The following is a 20,149-nucleotide window of genomic DNA, read 5'->3' as shown; positions in this document are numbered from 1 at the left end:
TTTTGTTGATTTGGGTCATTTCTCTTTTGTTTTTGATAAGTCTAGCCAGGGGCTTATCAATCTTGTTAATTCTTTCAAAGAACCAGCTCCTAGTTTCATTGATCTGTTCTACTGTTCTTTTGGTTTCTATTTCATTGTTTTCTGCTCTGATCTTTATTATTTCTCTTCTCCTGTTGGGGGTAGGCTTTATTTGTTATTCTTTCTCCAACTCCTTTAGGAGTAGGGTTAGGTTGTGTATTTGAGACCTTTCTTGTTTCTTGAGAAAGGCTTATATAGCAATACAAGGCTTGTATTGCTATATAATGTCTTCTTAAGACTGCCTTTGCTGTATCCCAAATATTTTTTTTAAGATTTTATTTATTTATTTATGAGAGACAGAGAGAGAGACAGAGGGAGAAGCAGGCTCCCAAGGAGCATGGAACCCGGTGCAGGACTCGATATCAGGACCCTGGGATCATGACCTGAGTCAAAGGCAGACACTTAACCATCTGAGACCCTCAGGCGCCCATCCCAATGATTTTGAGCAGTTGTGTTTTCATTTTTTGTTTCCATGAATTTTTTAAAAATCCTTCTTTAATTTCCTGCTTGACCCATTCATTCTTTAGTAGGATGCTCTTTAGCCTCCATGTAGCTGAGTTCTTTCCGACTTTCGTCTTTTGATTGAGTTCTAGTTTCAAAGCATTGTGGTCTGAAAATATGCAGGGAATGATCCCAATCTTTTCGTACAAGTGGGGACCTGATTTGTGTCCTAGGATGTGATCTATTCTGGAGAATATTCCATGGGCACTGGAGAAGAAATTGTATTCTGTTGCTTTGGGATGGAATGTTCTGAATATGTCTGTAAAGTCCATTTGTTCCAGTGTTTCATTTAAAGTCTTTAGTTCCTTGTTGATTTTTTGCTTAGATGATCTGTCCATTTCAGTGAGGGGGGTGTTAAAGTCCCTCAGTATTATTGTATTGTTGTTTCTATGTTTCTCTGCTTTTGTTATTACTTGCCTTATATAAGTGGTGCTCCCATGTTAGGGGCATAGATATTTACAATTGTAAGATCTTCTTGTTGGATAGACCCTTTAAGTAGGATATAGTGTCCTTCCTCATCTCTTATTACAGTCTTTGGTTTAAAATCTAATTTGTCTAATATAAGGATTGCCACCCCAGTTTTCTTTTGGTGTCCCTATGGAACACCAAATGATATTGTGTTTTCCATTTCATATTACACTTGTTCATTGATGGCATAGGGCAGGGTTGCAGTTGGTATATTAAAATTTTGTCTTGCAAATTTGGTAAATTACTTATGATTTTCATGAGTGCTTTTGTCAACTCTTTTTTGTTTTCTATCCAATAAATAGCTCAAATGTGAACAATAGCATTTTTAACTTTTCCTTCCCCATTTATATATGTTTCTTTTCTTTTCCTTGTCTAATCGCATTTCTTACTACTTTCTGCACAATGTTGAAAAGGAGTAGTGAGAGGGAACTTATCTACCTTGCTCCTGATCTTAGTGTGAAGGCTTCTAGTTTCCCACCGTTAAATAGAAATTTGGCAGGAAGTGGGCGCCTTGGTGGCTCAGATGGTTAAGCGTCTGCCTTCAGCTCAGGTCATGATCCCAGGGTCCTGGGATTGAGTCCCACATTGGGCTCCCTGCTCCTTGGGGGCCTGCTTCTCCCTCCACTTCTCTCTCTCCCTCTCTCTCTCATGAATAAATAAATAAAATCTTTTAAAAAAAAAGAAATTTGGCAGGAAGTTTCTTGTAGGTATTTTTTTTTTTTTCAAGTTGAACTGTTACCTCTATTGCCCAGTTTACTGAGAGGTTTTTTTTTTTTTCCCCCCTTGGGATTTTATTTATTTATTTCACAGGGAGAGACACAGCAAGAGAGAGAACATAAGCAGGGGGAGTGGGAGAGGGAGAAGCAGGCTTCCCGTGGAGCAGGGAGCCCGATGTGGGGCTGGGATCATGACCGACTGAGCCACCCAGGTGCTCTGACAGTTTTCATTTTCGAGTGGGCATCAGACATTTTATGTATATATTAATATGGACTTGTGATTATTTTCTTATTAATCTGTTGATGTAATGAATTGTATTAAATTATTTTGGAATGTTAACTCAATCTTTCATAACGGGAATAGATCCACATAGTTGGTGTGTATGATTCTTTTTATACATAGTTGCATTCAATTTGTAATAATTTTTTGAGGAGGCTTGTATCTATGTTCAAAAGAGTCATTGATGTGTAGTTTTTTTTCTATCATTGTTGGAATTATAATGGGGTAATGGTTATATCATAGAAGGAATCAGAAATATTTCAATTGCATTTATGCTCTGAAAGGAATTGTAGATAATTAATTGACTCTGTTCCTTCAAATTTTAATAAAATTCACCAAGGAACCCACTTGGGCCGGTGTTTCTGTTTTGGGAGGTTATTAATTATTTATTCAATTTATTCAATAGACACAGACCTATTCATTTTTGTCTATTCCTTCTTAATTGGTTTTGGCAAATTGTGTCTTTCAAAGAATTTGCCCATTTCCACTAAATTATTAAATTTCTCACCATAGAGTTATTTATAGTATTCCTTTACTATCCTTTTAATTTCAATGAGAGCAGTAATCATGTCCCCTCTTTTATATCTGGTATTAAGAAAGTGTGTCTTCCCTCTCACATTTTAATTAATTAGCCTGATTAGAGTTTTATTAATTTTATTAATCATTCTTGTAAGTATTTATTTAAATTCTACTCAGTTAACATATAGTGTAGTATTATTTTTAGGTTTACAATATTGTGATTCAACACTTCCATAAATCACCTAGCGCTCATCCCAACAAGTGCACTCCTTAATCCCAATCACCTAATTTCATAGAATATTTTTTTGCATTTTATTGGTTTTCTGTATTGATTTCACGATTTCTCCTCTAATTTTTATTATTCCTATCTTCTTTTCTTCTTTTTTATCACAATGTACTTAATTTGATCTAGCATTTATATTTCCTGAGATGAGAATGTAAATTATTGATATTAGAATTTTTATTGATATTAGAATTTTCTTCCTTCATACATGCATTCAACACAACACATTTCCAAGTAAGCACTGTGACTCTGCATCCCATAAAATTCACTAAGTTTTGTATTATTTTTATGTAATTCAACATTTTAGAGGCAACCGGCTGGCTCAGTCAGAAGAGGATGTGGCTCTTGATCTTGGGGTGGTGAGTTCAATCCCTATGTTGGTTGTAGAGATTATAAATAAGTAAACTTTAGAAAAATAAAGTGTTTCTTGAGATTCATGTGTTTCCCCATGTTATTTAGACATCTGTTTAATCCCCACATATGATAGAATGTTTAATTTAGCTTTCTGATATTGATTTCTAGGTTCATTCCTCTATGTTCGCCAACAGACATTATATGACTTCTATTACTTTTGTAAAGGTGTATTTTGCAGCTCAGAATATGATCTATTTTGGTGTATACTCCATATAAGTATGAAATAATGTGTGTGCTAATGATATTGGAATAAGTCTATACATGTTCATTACGTGCAAAGTTTTTTTTTAATTTTTATTCCAAATTTTTATTTAAATTCTAGTTAGGTAACGTATATGGTGAAATTGATTTCAGGTGTAGAATTTAATGATTCATCACTTACATATAACACCCAGAGCTCATCACAACACATATATTCCAATAAGAAATTTAGCACATCCCTCCTCTAAATCCCTCCATCAACACTCAGTTTGTTTTCTATATTTAGCAGTTCCTTATGGCTTGCTTCCCTTTTGCTGTTGTTGTTGTTGATGTTTGTGCTGTTATTTAATACCCCTCTGTTTACCTGTTTTGTTTTTAAATTCATATATGAGTGACATCATATGGTATTTGCCTTTCTCTGACTGACATAATTTCATTAGCATAACACACTCATGTTCTGTTGACTTCATAGGAAATGGCAAGATTTCATTCTTTTGGTGAATGTGTTATATTCCATTATATATATACAACATCTTTATATATTTATCAGTTGATAAACATTTGGTCTCTTTCTATAATGTCACTATTGTTGATAATACTACTATAAACATTGGGATGCATGTACCCTTAGGAATAAGTATTTTTGTGTCCTTCAGCTAAATACCTACCAGTACAATTGCTGTGTCATTGGGTAGTTCAATTCTTAACTTTTTGTCGCACCTCCATTCTGTTTTCCAGAGTAGCTGCACCAGTTTGCATTCCCACAGAGAGTGTCAGGGTTTCCTCTAGCTCCATGTCATCGCCAACATCTGTTGTTTCCTGTTTTCTAAATTTTAGCCATTCTGACAGTTGTGAGGTGGTATTGCATCTTGATTTTGACTTGCATTTACATGAAGTTCAATGCTGTTGAGAGTATTTTCATCTGTCTGTTAGCTCTCTGTATGTTTTCTTTGGAAGAATGTCTGCTCATATCTTCCGCCCATTTCTTAACTGGAAAATTAAATTTTGTAGTGTTGTTTGTGATCTCTCCTCTTTCATTCATGATTTTGTTTATTTGATTCCTTTGTCGTTTCATTTTGAGAATTCTGCCTCGGTGTTTATCTGTTTTATTAATTCTTTGAAAGAACCAGCTTAGTTTCATTGACCTGTTCTACTGTTTGTTTTCTTTTTCTCTATATCATATATCTGTGATCCAAACCTTATGATTCCCCTTCTTCTGCTTGCTATAGGCTTTATGTGCTGTTCCTTTTCTATGTCCTTTAGATATAAGTTTCGGCTGTGAATTTGAGGAGATGGAGGAGTTTAACACAAGAGAAAGGAGGTAGTACTCATAGCCACAGATTTAATCAATACAGATATAAGATATCAGAACTAGAACTCCAAACCAAGATTATAAATATACTAGCTGGAATTGAAAAAAGGATAGAAGATGCAAGAGAATCCTATACTGTAGATAGATATAAAATTCTAAGATCTAGTCAGGCCGAAAATAAAAATGCTATTACTGAGATGCCATCCCAAGTGCAGCCATAAAAACGAGGATGAATGAACAGAAGAGGAAATCAGTGATATAGAAGACAAAGTTATGGAAAATAAGGAAGCTGAACATGCATACTCTCAAGACTGAAATAGGAAAGACAACAATTAGATCATGAAGGTAGACATAGGGAACCCAGAAACTCCATAAGTGAAATAATATCTGTATTGTAGGGGTCCCAGAAGAGGAGTAGGCAAAGGGGGCAGAAGGTTTATTTGAACAAATTAAAGTTCAGAACATCTTTAAACCAAGAAAGGAAACAGGCATTCAAGGCCAAGAGACACAGAGAACGCCCCTCAAAATCAACAAAAATAAGGCAATACCACGACATACTATAGTGAAACTTGCAAATTTCAAAGATAAAGAGAAAATCCTAAAAGCAGCTTGGGACAAGATGTTCTGAAACTACAAAGGTTGACAGATAAGGCTGGCAGCAGACCTGTCCACAGAGACCTGGCAGGCCAGAAAGGACTGGCATATTCAATGTGCTACATTGGAAAAATATGCAGCCAAGAATACTATATCCAGCTAGGCTGTCTTTCAGACAAACAAAATTAAAGGAATTCATGTACACTACCCCAGCCCTGCAAGAAATATTAAAGGGGACACATAGACCAGAAAGAGATCCCGAAAGTAACAAAGACCAGAAAGGAACAGAGACAATCCACAGGTACAGCAAATTTACAAGTAAAACAATGGCACTAAATTCATATTTTTCAATAATTACTCTAAATATAAGTGAATAAAATGGTCCAATCAAAAGATAGACGGTGTCAGAATGGATAAAAAAGAAAGATATACAAAAAAAAAGACTCATCAATATACTGCCTATAAGAGATTCATTTTAGATACAAAGACACCTCTAGACTTAAAATGAGGGGGTTGGAGGGGGCGGAGCAAGATGGCAGAGGAGTAGGAGACCTGGATTTCGTCTGGTCTCAGGAATTCAGCTGAATAGGGATCAAACCATTCTGAATGCCTACGAACTCAACAGGAGATCGAAGAAGAGAGTAGCAACAACTCTGAACAGAAAAGCGACCACTTTCTGGAAGGTAGGACGTGCGGAGAAGTGAATCAGAGGCGATATTCAGGAGGATAGACAGCGGGGGAGGAGGCCTCCGTCGGCCGCTTCTGGCAAGTGATAGAGCCGTGGAGCACAAAATTGGAACTTTTAGAAGTCGGTTCCGCTGAGGGACGTCACTCCAGTGGCTAAGCGGGGGGTGGAAACCTCGTGGGACAGTGTGGACTCAGGACCCTCGGGGTCACAGAAAGACCGGTGGTGCCTAAGTGCAGCAGAGCTCCCAGGTATCGGAGCAGGGAAGCCGGCTACAGAGACGGAGCCGAGGCACGGGCTCGCAGCTTGGGGTGGCCATAAACTGTGATCCCTGGGACACTCGGGGACTGCGCCTCCAGCAGGGATCCAACAAGCAGCAGAGCTGGGGAGACTTCCCTTCCTCCCGCAGGAGGAGCAGCGCGGGAGCACACCGCAGGGATCTGCTGGGTTTGGAGACTCCACACGGGGTCGGGTGCCAGAGATAGAAACGCTTGGTCATAGGCCGGGTGAGCGCGGAGTACAGCTGGAGACCAGGGACACGGGAATGATTGACTGCTTTTCTCTGGGGGCACAATGAGGAGCGGGGTCCTGAGTTCTCAGCTCCTCTGGGCAGAGAGTGGGAGGCCACCATTTTCACCCTGGTCCTCCAAAGCTGTACCGAGAGCTTGCAGGGAACAAAAGCTCCTGAGAGCAAACCCAAGCAGCTTGCTTAGCACGGACTGACAAGGGCGGGGCAATTCCACCTCCGGCAAAGACATTTGGGAACCACGGCAACAGGCCCCTCCCCCAGAAGATCAGCATGAAGAGCCAGCAAGCCAAGACCAAGTTTACCGATCAAGGAGAACAGGAGAACTCCAGCGCTAGGGGAATACTGCACATAGAATTCATGGCTTTTTTACTATAATTCATTAGTTTTTCAAAGTTAATTTTTTAACTGTTTTTTTTTAATTTTTCTTTTTCCCTTTTTCAACCAACATCTTAACAATCCCTTTTTTAAAAAAAACCACTTTTTATTTTTCATTTTTAGAGTCCTATTTTATCCCTTCATAGTAGATAACCTTATTTTGGGCATATATATATATATATATATATATATATAAGTTCTTCTCTCTTTAAGATTTTAATATACAGTTTCTTCTAACAGATGAAAATATACCCTAAATCACTAGTGTATGGCTTTGTTCTAGTCTCCTACCTGATCACATTCTCTCCCATTTCTTTTTCTTTTCTTTTTTCTTTTTTTTAAATCTTCTTCTTTCTTCTTTGAAACAATTTCTTATAAATTCCGTTTATAAAAACTTTTATAACTTTCATCTTCACAGTCATCTTCCATCCCTTCATTCTATCAACCCTTATTTTGTACATATATAAGTCTTTCTTCCTTTAAAATTTTAGGAGGCACTTTCTTCTAACAGACCAAAATACACCCAAAATCTGGTGTGTGGCACTGATCTATGACTAGCCTGATCATAGTTGATCATATTCTGTTTTATTTTTTGTTTTGTTCTGTTTTTGTTTGTTTTTATCTTTTTCTTTTTCTTTTTTTCTCTTTCTTTTTTCTTTCTTTCCCTTTCTTTTCGCCTGGTTTCAGGTCTTTTCTGATTTGTATACCATATATTTGCTGGCGACGTTGTTAACCTGTTAGCATTTTGTTCTCTCATTTATCTGTTATCCTCTGGACAAAATGACAAGACGAAAAAAATCACCTCAGCAAAAAGAACAAGAGGTAGTACCGTCTGCCAGGGACCTACTCAATATGGACATTAGTACGATGTCGGACCTAGAGTTGAGAATCATGACTTTGAAGATACTAGCTGGGCTTGAAAAAAGCATGGAAGTTATTAGAGAAACGCTTTCTGGAGAAATAAAAGAACTAAAATCTAACGAAGTCGAAATCAAAAAGGCTATTAATGAGGTGCAATCAAAAATGGGGGCACTAACTGCTAGGATAAATGAGGCAGAAGAGAGAATCAGTGATATAGAAGACCAAATGATGGAAAATAAAGAGGCTGGGAAAAAGAGAGAGAAACAACTACAGGATCACGAGGGCAGAATTCGAGAGATAAGCGATACGATAAGATGAAACAACATTAGAATAATTGGGATCCCAGAAGAAGAAGAAAGAGAGAGGGGCAGAAGGAATATTGGAGCAAATTATAGCAGAGAACTTCCCTAATGTGAGGAAGGAAACAGGCATCAAAATCCAGGAGGCACAGAGAAGCCCTCTCAAAATCAATAAAAATACGTCAACACCCCGACATCTAATAGTAAAACTTACAAGTCTCAGAGACAAAGAGAAAATCCTGAAAGCAGCTCCGGAAAAGAGATATGTAAGCTACAATGGTAGAAACATTAGATTGGCAACAGACCTATCCACAGAGACCAGGCAGGCCAGAAAGGACTGGCATGATAACTTCAGAGCAATAAACGAGAAAAATATGCAGCCAAGAATACTATATCCAGCAAGGCTGTCATTGAAAATAGAAGGAGAGGGAAAAAGCTTCCAGGACAAACAAAAACTAGAGGAATTTGCAAACACAAAACCAGCCCTAAAAGAAATATTGAAAGGGGACCTCTAAGCAAAGAGAGAGCCTAAAAGCAGCATAGATCAGAAAGGAACACAGAAATATACAGTCACAGTCTCCTTACAGGCATGCAATGGCACTAAATTCATATCTTTCAATAGTTACCCAGAATGTAAATGGGCTCAATGCCCCAATCAAAAGACACAGGCTATCAGATTGGATTAAAAAACAAGACTCATCAATATGCTGTCTGCAAGAGACTCATTATAGACCCAAAGACACCCCCAGATTGAAAGTGAGGGTGTGAAAAACCATTTACCATGCTAATGGACAGCAAAAGAAAATTGAGGTGGCAATTCTTATATCAGACAAATTAGATTTTAAAACAAAAACTGTAATAAGAGATGAAGAAGGACACTATATCTTACTTAAAGGGTCTATCCAACAAGAAGATCTAACAATTGTAAATATCTATGCCCCTAACATGGGAGCAGCCACTTTTATAAGGCAATTAATAACAAAAGCAAAGAAACACATTGACAACAATACAATACTAGTGGGGGACTTTAACACCCCCCTGACTGAAATGGACAGATCATCTAAGCAAAAGATCAACAAGGAAATAAACTCTTTAAATGACACACTGGACCAAATGGACTTCACAGACATATTCAGAACATTACATTCCAAAGCAACGGAATACACATTCTTCTCTAGTGCCCATGGAACATTCTCCAGAATTGATCATATCCTAGGTCACAAATCAGGTCCCAACTGATACCAAAAGTTTGGGATTATTCCTTGCATATTTTCAGACCCCAGTCTTTGATACTACAACTCAATCACAAGAGGAAAGACGGAAAGAACTCAAATACATGGAGGCTAAAGAGCATCCTACTGAAGAATGAATGGGTCAACCAGGAAATTAAAGAAGAATTTAAAAAATTCATGGAAACCAATGAAAATGTAAACACAACTGTTCAAAATCTTTGGGATACAGCAAAGGCAGTCCTGAGAGGAAAGTATATAGCGATACAAGCCTTTCTAAAGAAACAAGAAAGGTCTCAAATATACAACCTAACACCTAAAGGAGCTAAGGAAAGAACAGCAAATAAAGCCTAAACCCAGCAGGAGAAGAGAAATAATAAAGATCAGAGCAGAAATCAATGAAATAGAAATCAAAAGAACAGTACAACAGATCAACGACACTAGGAGCTGGTTCTTTGAAAGAATTAACAAGATTGATAAACCGCTGGCCAGACTTATCAAAAAGAAAAGAGAAATGACCCAAATCAACAAAATCATGAATGAAAGAGGAGAGATCACAACCAACAACAAAGAAATACAAACAATTCTAAGAACATATTATGAACAACTCTATGCCAGCAAATTAGATAACCTGGAAGAAATGGGTGCATTCCTAGAGATGTATCAACTACCAAAGCTGAACAAAGAAGAAACAGAAAACCTGAACAGACCTATAACCACTAAGGAAATTGAAGCAGTCATCAAAAATCCCCCAACAAACAAAAGCCCAGGGTCAGTTGGCTTCCCAGGGGAATTCTATCAAGCATTTAAAGAAGAATTAATACCTATTCTCCTGAAACTGTTCCAAAAAATAGAAATGGAAGGAAAACTTCCAAACTCATTTTATGAGGCCACCATTACCTTGATCCCAAAACCAGACAAAGACCCCATCAAAAAGGAGAATAACAGACCAATTCCTTGATGAACATGGATGCAAAATTTCTCACCAAAATACTAGCCAATAGAATCCAAAAGTACATGAAAAGGATTATTCACCATGATCAAGTGGGATTTCTCCCTGGGCTACAAGGTTGGTTCAACATCCGCAAATCAATCAACGTGATACAATACATTAACAAAAGAAAGAACAAGAGTCATATGATCCTCTCAATAGATTCAGAAAAAGCGTTTGACAAAGTACAGCATCCTTTCTTGATCAAAACTCTTCAGAGTATAGGGATAGAGGGTACATACCTCAATATCATAAAAGCCATCTATGAAAAACCTACAGCGAATATCATTCTCAATGGGGAAATGCTGAGAGCTTTTCCCCTAAGGTCAGGAACGCGGCAGGGATGTCCACTCTCACCACTGCTATTCAACATAGTATTAGAAGTCCTAGCCACAGCAATCAGACAACAAAAAGAAATCAAAGGCATCCAAATCGGCAAAGAAGAAGTCAAACTCTCACTCTTTGCAGATGATAGGATACTGTATGTGGAAAACCCAAAAGACTCCACCCCAAGACTGCTAGAACTCATACACGAATTCAGTTAAGTAGCAGGCTATAAAATCAATGCACAGAAATCAGTGGCATTCCTATCCACCAACAACAAGACAGAAGAGAGACAAATCAAGGAGTCAATCCTATTTACAATTGCACCCAAAACCATAAGTTACCTAGGAATAAATTTAACCAAAGAGGCAAAGGATCTGTACTCAGAAAACTATAAAATACTCGTAAAAGAAATTGAAGAAGACACAAAGAAAGGGAAAAACGTTCCATGCTCATGGATTGGAAGAACAAACATTGTGAAGACGTCAATGCTACCTAGAGCTATCTACACATTCAATGCAATCCCCATCAAAATACCATCCACTTTTTTCAAAGAAATGGAACAAATAATCCTAAAATCTGTATGGAACCAGAAGAGACCCCGAATAGCCAGAGGAATATTGAAAAAGTCAAGCAAAGCTGGCGGCATCACAATTCCAGACTTCCGGCTCTATTACAAAGCTGTCATCATTAAGACAGTATGGTACTGCCACAAAAACAGACACATAGATCAATGGAACAGAATTGAGAGCCCAGAAATGGACCCTCAACTCTATGGTCAACTCATCTTTGACAAAGCATGAAAGAATGTCCAATGGAATAAAGACAGTCTCTTCAACAAATGGTGTTGGGAAAATTGGACAGCCACATGCAGAAGAATGAAACTGGACCATTTCCTTACACCACACACAAAAATAGACTCCAAATGGTTGAAAAACCTAAAAGTTAGACAGGAGTCCATCAAAATTCTAAAGGAGAACACAGGTAACAACCTCTACGACCTCAGCTGCAGCAACTTCTTCCTAGAAACATCGCCAAAGGCAAGGGAGGCAAGGGCAAAAATGAACTATTGGGATTTCATCAAGATAAAAAGCTTTTGCACAGCAAAAGAAATAGTCCATAAAACCAAAAGACAACCGACAGAATGGGAGAAAATATTTGCAAATGACATATCAGATAAAGGGCTAGTATCCAAAATCTATAAAGATCTTATCAAACTCAACACCCAAAGAACAAATAATCCAATCAAGAAATGGGCAGAAGACATGAACAGACATTTTCCCAAAGAAGACGTCCAAATGGCCAACAGACACATGTAAAAGTGCTCAACATCGCTCGGCATCAGGGAAATACAAATCAAAACCTCAATGAGATACCACCTCACACCCGTCAGAATGGCTAGAATTAACATGTCAGGAAACGACAGATGTTGGCGGGGATGTGGAGAAAGGGGAACCCTCCTACATTGTTGGTGAGAATGCAAGCTGGTGCAACTACTCTGGAAAACAGTATGGAGGTTCCTCAAACAGTTGAAAATAGAGCTACCTTACGACCCAGCAATTGCACTACTGGGTATTTACCCCAAAGATACAAATGTAGGGATCCGAACGGGTACGTGCACCCCAATGTTTATAGCAGCAATGTCCACAATAGCCAAACTGTGGATAGAGCCAAGATGTCCTTCACCAGATGAATGGATAAAGAAATGTGGTATCTATACACAATGGAATATTATGCAGCCATCAAAAGAAATGAGATCTTGCCATTTGCAATGACATGGATGGAACTGGAGGTTGTTATGCTGAGTGAAATAAGTCAATCAGAGAAAGACATGTATCATATGACCTCGCTGATATGAGGAATTTTTAACATCGGGAAACAAACTGAGGGTTGCTGGAGTGGTGGGGGGTGAGAGGGATGGGGTGGCTGGTGACAGATATTGTGGAGTGTATGTGCTATGGTGAGCGCTGTGAATTGTGCAAGACTGTTGAATCACAGATCGGTACTTCTGAAACAAATAATGCAATATATGTTAAGAAAAAAAAAAAAAGAAGAAGATAGCAGGAGGGGAAGAATGAAGGGGAGTAAGTCGGAGGGGAGACGATCCGTGAGAGACAATGGACTCTGAAAAACAAACTGAGGTTTCTAGAGGGGAGGGTGTTGGGGGGATGGGTTAGCCTGGTGATGGGTATTAAAGAGGGCACGTTCTGCGTGGAGCACTGGGTGTTATGCACGAACAATGAATCATGGAACACTACATCAAAAACTAATGATGGGGCGCCTGGGTGGCTCAGTCGTTAAGCGTCTGCCTTCGGCTCAGGTCATGATCCCAGGGTCCTGGGATCGAGTCCCACATCAGGCTCCCTGCTCAGCAGGAAGCCTGCTTCTCCCTCTCCCACTCCCCCTGCTTGTGTTCCTGCTCTCGCTGTCTCTCTCTGTCCAATAAATAAATAAAACCTTAAAAAAAAAAAACTAATGATGTATGGTGATTAACATTGCAATAAAAATTTAAAAAAATGAGGGGGTTGGAACCAATTATCATGCTAATGGACATCAAAAGAAAGCTGGTGTCCTTATGCCAGGAAAAACAGATTTTAAAAGAAAGACTATAAGATATGTAGGACAATATATCATCCTAAAGGGGTCTATCCAACCAGAAGATCTAACAAATGTAAATATTTATGACCATAACTGAGGAGCAGTCAAATGTATAAGTTAATTAATAATACCTTTAGAGAACCTCACTGATAATACAATAATACTAGTGGACATTAACACCCCACTCATAGCAATGGATGAATTATCTCAGCAGAAGGTAACCAAGGAAACAAGTGCTTTGAATGACACACTGGACCAGCTGCACGTAGTAGATATATTCAGAGCATTTCATCCTAAAGCAGCAGAAAGTACATTCTTCTTGTGTACACATGGAACAATCTCCAGAATGGATTACACACTGGGTCATAAATCAGGCCTCAACTTCTTGAAAAAGATTGAGATCGTGCCATGCATATTTTCAGACCATAATGCGATGAAACTTGAAGTCAAACACACAAAAATTAGAAGGACCACAAACACATGGAGGTTAAAAAGCATCCTACTGCAGAATTAATGGGTCAAACACAATTAAAGAATTAAAAAAATACGTGGAAGAAAATGAAAATATGGAAGAAAATGGAGAGGAAACCATGAGAGGTGAGAATGATTGGGATGCGGCAATGACAGTTCTTGAGGGAAGTATATAACAACACAGGCCTCCCTCAAGAAACAAGAAAAGTATCAAATGCACAACCTAAGCTTACACCCAAAGAACATGGAGAAAGAATAAGAAATAAAGTCTAAACCCAGCAGGAAATGAGAAATAATAAACATTAGGACAGAAATCAATGATGAAGAAATTAAAACAAAACAAAAAGCAGTAGAACAGATCAATGAAATTAGGAGCTGGTTCTTTGAAAGAATTAATAAGATTGATAAAGCTCAAGTCAGACATGTCAAAAAGAAAAGAGAAAGGATCCAAATAAATAAACACCTACATGAAAGAGGAGAGATCAAAATGAACACTGAATAAATTCAAACAGTTATAAGAAAATATGAGCAATTATATATCAACAAATTGGGCAATCTGGAAGAAATGGATACCTTCCTAGAAACATATAAACTACCAAAACTGAATCAGAAAGTTATAGAAAACCTGAACAGACCCAAAACCAGTAAAAAATATTCAATTAATAATCAAAAGTCTCCCAACACACGAGTGTCCAGGGCCAGATGGCTTCCTAGGGGAATTCTATCAAACATTTAAAGAAGAATTAATACCTATATTTCTGAAACTATTTCAGAAAGAATAGAAATGGAAGGAAAATACCAAACTCATTCTATGAGGCCAGCATTACCTTGATCCCAAAACCAGACAAGCACTGCCACTAAAAAGAATTACAGACCAATATCCCTGTTGAACAGGGTGCATATATTCTCACCAAGAATCTGCCAATAGGATCCAACACATTTAAAAGATTATTTGCCATGGCCAAGTGGAATTTATTCCTGGGCTGCAAGGGTGGTTCAACCTCTGCAAATCACTGCGAAACACCACATTAAAAATAAAGGACAAGAACCACAGGACCCTCAAGAGATGCAGAAAAAGCATTCCACAAAATACAGCATCCTTTCTTAAAACAAAACCAAACAAATAAAAACTCCTCCATATAGAGACAGAGGGAACATAGCATCATAAAGGCCATATAGGAAAGACCCAAAGTAAATATCACCTTCAAAAGGGAAAAACAGTTATTTTCCCCTATGTCCAAGAACACGGCAGGTATGTCCACTCTCACCACTGCTGTTCAACGTAGTACAGGAAGTCCTAGCCTCAGCAATCAGACAACAAAAAGAAATATAAGGCATCCAAATCAGCAAAGAAGTCCAACTCTCATTCTTTGTAATCAATCTCTCTGTTTCCCCGGTTACTGTCAAAACCCTATGTTCACCCTGCCTGTATCCAAGCGTTTTTAGCTCAGGCGTGGGACTGAGTTCCCAAACTCCAAATGTTCAGCATGGAACCGTGTGGTTCCTCTCATGGAGGATCTCCCATGCTGCTGCCTTTTGCCGCCCTATGTCAGGAAAGCAATTGCACAACTATGCAGCGGATAGCAGTTTAAGGCAACACAGAGCAGAAAGAGAGCACCTAGACTCACTGTTCTCAGGCAGGTTTCCCGTTCCTAAAGCTGGGTCATAAGGTAGCTCTATTTTTAACTTTTGGAAGTCTGGGAACTCTGTCCCACTGAGGCACCTCCCATTTTCTTGAGACTCCAGGGATCCTGAGACCACTTTGTCAGACCCAGAATTCCACCTAGCTTCCCCAACTAAGCACCTTTAAGCCGGGAACACACCCAAAATAGCAAACTTCTAAATGTTACCATTTTGTGCTCCGCTGCTGATAAAACTTTGCAGTATCCTCCTCAAGCCGACTCCCTCCCCTCAGCTGTATCCTCAGCTATATCACATGAGATTCACGTCTCCACACCCCCTACCTTCCAAATGGTGGTCACGTTTCTACTTGTAGACTTGCAGCATCTGTTTTCTCAGATACTTGATTGATTTCCTGGGTGTTAAGAATGATCTGATAACTATGTAGCTGTATTCAAGGGAGGAGATAAAACTTAACTCCTCCCCCTAGAACTTTCTCACTGGATTCTGGACATGAAGACTGTGAACTTAATGACAGGCTGGATTTTGTCATCTCATTTCTATGAGAGCTGAATATCGTTTTGTCAAGCAGACTTGTGACAAAGCTTTATCCTTTCTAGGTTTAGGTTTATTGTGCGAAGATGAACCAAACATAAGATCTACCATTTTCTACACTTATACTTAAGATCTGATGGAAAAAGGGAGAGTAGCATCTCCTCGAGTGCCATGTTGTCGACTTACCCCTGAAGTGTGACGTTTCCTGAGGTCTAATGGCCCATGTCTTCATTAATATCGGTGTCAGCATTTAGTGAATGGTGACCCTGAGTGACACATTTAGCTTTCTACTAGCTAAGCCTTTCTGCCTCACCATGAACTTCACTATGAATACATCCCAAATATGAATTTTTCATCTTGAAGGAAAGTTAACCTGCTTTCTTTTAAAACGTGGTTTCCTGACAATGTCAGCAGGGTCACTGAGACAGCCATAGGTCATTGGCAATCTGACCTTCCTGGTGACTGGCCACCCACATGGGGCCAACCTGAGAATGTCCCGGTGATTGACCAGGACATAGTTGTGACATCACAAGAAGGCATTGGGATGCCCCAGTGCTGTTATAAAGCATGGCGAAGACTGAAGCTGCACTAAGGACAGAAATGGCCCTCAGCCACAGCTCTTCCTGCTATTCCTCAAATTCTCTGCCCACTTCTCTTCTCTGCCCATGGCAAGCCTCCTGCCCACACCTCCTGTCATGCACCTGGCAACTCCTAGACCAGTTTCGCACTGTGAGTATGGCCTGGCTGCTCAGGGACACATTCCCATTTTTCATACGGGAGTTGGACACTAGAAATCAGAGCACCATGAATTCTCTACCACCTGGGCCCCACACCTCTGGGTTCTCAATACAGCTCAGCACAGGAACACTGAGTCCACTTCCTGAGGGTTCACTGTGCATACTACTACTCTGGAGCCCTCCAACACAGCTCAGCACAGGAACCATGAATGACTTGAATATCCATCTGACCCAAATTTGCAAAATGTGTACAATGTCTCCAGACTCCTGGCAGAGAGGGAATTTTATGAAACAAGTAAGTACTGGGAGATGGACTCACCACATCGTTGACACAGTGTCAGTCCTTGAAACACATGCCCTGAGACCAAAAGCTGTCTGACCTCGCTCAGCAGTTGAAATACTACTACAACTACTACTGCTACTACTGCTACTACTGCTACTACTACTGCTACTACTGCTACTACTACTGCTACTACTGCTACTACTGCTACTACTACTGCTACTACTACTACTACTACTACTACTGCTACTACTACTACTGCTACTACTACTACTACTGCTACTACTACTACTACTACTGCTACTACTGCTACTACTACTACTGCTACTACTACTGCTACTACTACTACTGCTACTACTACTACTACTGCTACTACTACTGCTACTACTACTACTACTACTACTGCTGCTACTACTACTACTGCTACTACTACTACTACTACTGCTACTACTACTACTGCTACTACTACTACTGCTACTACTACTACTGCTACTGCTACTACTACTACTGCTACTACTACTACTACTGCTACTACTACTACTGCTACTACTACTACTACTACTGCTACTAATTGTATGAGGATGAAATACTCTCAAAATTTCTGTTAAGTCCATCTGGTCCAGTATGTCATGCAAAGCCCTGTTTCCTTGGTGATCGGCTTAGATGATGTGTGCATTTCTGTGAGTGGGGTGTTAAAGTCCCCTCCTATTATTGTATTATTTCCAAAGTGTTTCTTTAATTTTGTTATTAATTGTATATATATTTTGGTGTTCCCATGTTAGGGGCATCAATATTTAAAATTGTTAGATCTTTTTGTGGTCTAGACCCCCTTATTATGATATACTGTCCTCTTTATCATTATTACAGTCTGGTTTAGAATCTAGTGTGTCTAATATAAGGATGGCTACTCCACCTTTCTTCTCATGTCCACTAACATGATGAGTGGTTCTCCACCCATCACATTCATCTGGTGGTGTTCGCGTTTAAAATGAGTCTTCTGTAGACAGCATATTGATGGGCCTTGTTTTTTATCCATTCTGATACCACATATCTGTTGACTGGAGCATTTTATCCGTTTACATTCCTAGTAATTACTGAAAGGCATGAAGATAGTGCTATTATATTACCTACAACTGTTTCTGTAGATTGTCTCTGTTCGTTTTTGGTCTTTACTACTTTTGGGTGCCCTTTCCACTCAAAGGAAACCCTTTAATATTTCTTCCAGGGCTGGTTTAGTGTTCACAAATTCCTTTTGTTTTTGTTTATCGTGGGGGCTCTTTATATCTCCTATTCTGAAAGACAGCCTTGCCGGATACACTATTCTTGGCTGCATATGTTTCCCATTTAGCACACTGAATACACCATACCAGTCCTTTCTCGCCTGCTAGCTCTCTCTGTGCAGGTCTGCTGCCAGCCTCATGGGTCTACCCTTGGAAGTGAAGGACCTCTTGTCCTGAGCTGCTTTCAGGATTTTCTCTTTATCTTTGCAGTTTGCAAACTTTATATTGAGGTGTTGACCTACATTTATTGATTTGGAGAGGGGTTCCTGTGCCTTCTGACCTTGAATGCCTGTCTTCTTCCCCAGATTAGGGAAGTTCTCTCCTATAATTTGGTCAAATAAACCTTCTGCCTCTTTCTCGGGGTGCTCATCTCCTAGGACACGTATAATACGGATGTCAGTTCACTTCATGGACTTGCAGAGTACTCAGTATCCCTTCGGGATCTAATAGTTTTCTTTCTCTCTTCAGCTTTCTTATTTTCCATGATTTTATCTTCTATATCACTGATTCATTCTTCTGCCTTATTCATCCACCTTGTATAGCCTCAACTTAGACTCCATCTCAGGAACAACATTTTCAATGTTGGCCTCGTAGATTTTTGTACTTTTATGTCTACAGTAAGGGAATTTCTAGTACTTTCAATGGTAGTTTGAAGCCCAGCTAATATGTTTATAAGCATTGTTTTCAATTCTATTTCAGAGATCGTACAATATTATATATTGATTAAATCCCTACCAGTGAGTACTACTTCCTCTTCTTTCTTTTGGGAAGAATTCTCCAGCTCCTCATTTGATCCAGAAAAAGGAAAGACATGAAAGAGCAATAACAACAACAGCTAATTTTGAGGTGGACTTGTCCTAGGGGAACAATCCCTCCAATGCACAGGGAGGCAATCCTAGGTGTAAACTGCTGCAGCCTCCAGTAGGTGTTGCTGTTTTGCTCCCTATAGGCTTTCAGCTCTGTTGGGCAGGATGAATGTGGCATGGCCCCCTCTCTCACCCTGGTGCTGAAAATTCATACTCCCACTCTTCTGTGAGCCCTCTCTGAAAAGCAATCATTCTTGTCTCCCTGCCATTCAGCAGAAGTCTGTGTTCAACCCTGCCTTTGTGCAAGCTTTTTTAAAAAAATTTCAGGTGAAGAAATGAGTTTACCTCAAATCTGATAGACTCCTTGGGTGCGGACCCTTTCTGTTCCGAGGGAGGGAGGGGGTCTTGTCAGGCTTCTACATTTTCTGAGCCTCTGCCAGGAGAGTGATTGGATGACCATGCAGCCATTCAGTCTTTGACAACACAGAGCAGAAAACAGGCCCCTAGGCTCCCTGGTTCAGCCAGCTTTTTGCCTCCTGTGCCTGGGAACTCTGCTGCACCAAAGCACCACCTGTTCTTGTCACCCCAGGGATCCTAAGGGTAAGCTGTTACACCTGGGATTCCTACTTGCTTCACCACCTGAGCACCTTTAAGCCAAGAACTTCCCTCATGTAGCCAACACATAAAAGTTCTGATTTTGTGCTCTGCTGGTTATGATACTTTGCAGTAGTCTCCTCTAGTAGTCTCCCTCCCCTCCACCATATCCTCAGCTATATCACACTGGATTCAAGTCTCCCAACCTCCTCAATTTCAAACCGTGATTGCTTTTCTATTTGTAGACTTGCAGCACTTGTTTTCCCCCATCTCTGATTGATATCTCAGGTCTTGAGAATGATTTGATAAACTTCTAGTTGTATTCAAGGAACCAGACAAACTTAGGGCCCCCCCTTCACCTCTACCATCTTAACTCTGCACATACATTTTAACCACTGGATTTCTGAGTTTGTTCAGTGGGAAAAGATCTTAGTCCTGGCAACAAAGAACTCAATGTCCCCAAGGCAGAGATCCATCACCCATGCCCTATAGATGTGCAGAGAAGCTCCACAAGCCCGGGATGCTCTGCTGTCTTGAACTCAGGCCATG

This window comes from Eumetopias jubatus, unplaced genomic scaffold (assembly GCF_037043125.1).
Source record: "Eumetopias jubatus isolate StellerSeaLion01/CBP00866 unplaced genomic scaffold, mEumJub1_p1.0 scaffold_5, whole genome shotgun sequence".
In the NCBI taxonomy this organism is placed as follows: domain Eukaryota; kingdom Metazoa; phylum Chordata; class Mammalia; order Carnivora; family Otariidae; genus Eumetopias; species Eumetopias jubatus.
This window is presented reverse-complemented; position numbering follows the sequence as displayed.